This window comes from Orycteropus afer, unplaced genomic scaffold, assembly GCF_000298275.1.
Source record: "Orycteropus afer afer isolate SDZICR_OR568_19922 unplaced genomic scaffold, OryAfe1.0 scaffold00166, whole genome shotgun sequence".
Taxonomy (NCBI): domain Eukaryota; kingdom Metazoa; phylum Chordata; class Mammalia; order Tubulidentata; family Orycteropodidae; genus Orycteropus; species Orycteropus afer.
This window is the reverse complement of record NW_006921753.1, coordinates 2896221-2897682: the sequence shown is the minus strand read 5'-3', so window position 1 is coordinate 2897682 and position 1462 is coordinate 2896221.

Sequence of the window (1462 nt, the reverse complement as noted above, 5' to 3'; positions counted from 1 at the left end):
CTCCTTGTGCAAACAATGCCCTTCTGTTCTCCTAGGATTGATTGCTCCAAGAAGTATATCTACATGATATAAATGTTCACTCCGTATACCTGTCTATTTGGCTGGAAGTCCCTGTAGTGAATTCTGTTTCAGACCCAAAGGGTAACTGGTCCTGAGTATCTTCTTGCATCAACAATATTTAAGCTGCTAGAAGATAGAGAAGTGCATAATATTTTACATAGATTCCTATGATACCTAGGTAATGTGTAAGTACTTGAGGCAATTTTACCTGACTGTATTTCAGAATTCCCAAATCAGTGACCCATAGGTTAAATTCAGCCAGCAGACATATTGTTTCATTTGGCCTTTACAGTGTTTCTTGTTTGTTTGTTTACATTTTTATTAATTGAGCCATCATTTAAAAAAATTGAGACTTGCCCCCTCTCCCATGCACATCCTAATTTCCAAGTTCTTCCATATTTTCAGCTTCCCTGAAAAATTGGAAGATCTGCAACCCTTGGCCTGATACCCACGAAGCAAACATGCTGGCAGGAAAGTGTACCCGGCCACTTCAGAGAGTAAACATTCCCAGCCAGTGCTCTGTATTTCATCACTCTTAGCCTGTTTTACTTACATGACAGCCCACTCCTGAGGCATTTGAATCTATGACTGCTGTTTTACATGAATCTGGGATATAAGGAACCAAACTCACTGCCATCAAGTCGATCCTGACTTCTAATGACCCTATAGGACACAGGAGAACTGCCCCACAAGATTTCCAAGGCTGGAAATCTTTACAGAAGCAGATTGCCTCATCTTTCTCCTGCAGAGTGGCTGGTGGGCTTGAACCACTGACATTTTGGGTAGCAGCCAAATGCTTTAACCACTGTACCATCAGAGCTCCTTTATATAGAGAAAGGTTAAAGGAAATAACCTCCTCAACCCACAAAAAAAGGAACACCTGTCCTTCCTGCTTTGCATTTCCTGGCACTCTGGTGATGAGGATGCTTGCAGGCAGCCTGTGCCCTGTACTTGGCCCCCAGCCTCCCTTACAGCTAGCCTACTCTGGAATGTTGGTTCTCCCCACCGGGGAACCTACTGGGGCCCCAAATGGTCTGTCTCATGCAATCCAAATATCTCAACCTGCCTCCCAGGCCCTTGTCCAATGCATCCTGAATGCCATCTCAGCAGCTTGTTGGTTGGTTGGTTGCTGACGTGGACTACCCTTGGCTCCTGCCAAGGAACTCTGCTAGCTTTGCTGTCCCTACACATCATCTGCTTACCTATTCTCTCCTTCTGCCACCAGCATCACTGGGTGGAAGAATGGTTGTTGTTGTTATGTGCCGTCGAGTCAAACCCGACTCATAGCGACCCCTCCTTGGGCTTCCGAGGCAGTATCACTACGGAAGTAGGATTGCCCAACCTTCCTTCCGAGGAGTGGCTGGTGGGTTTGAACCGCCAGCCGTCTGGTTAGCAGGCAAAT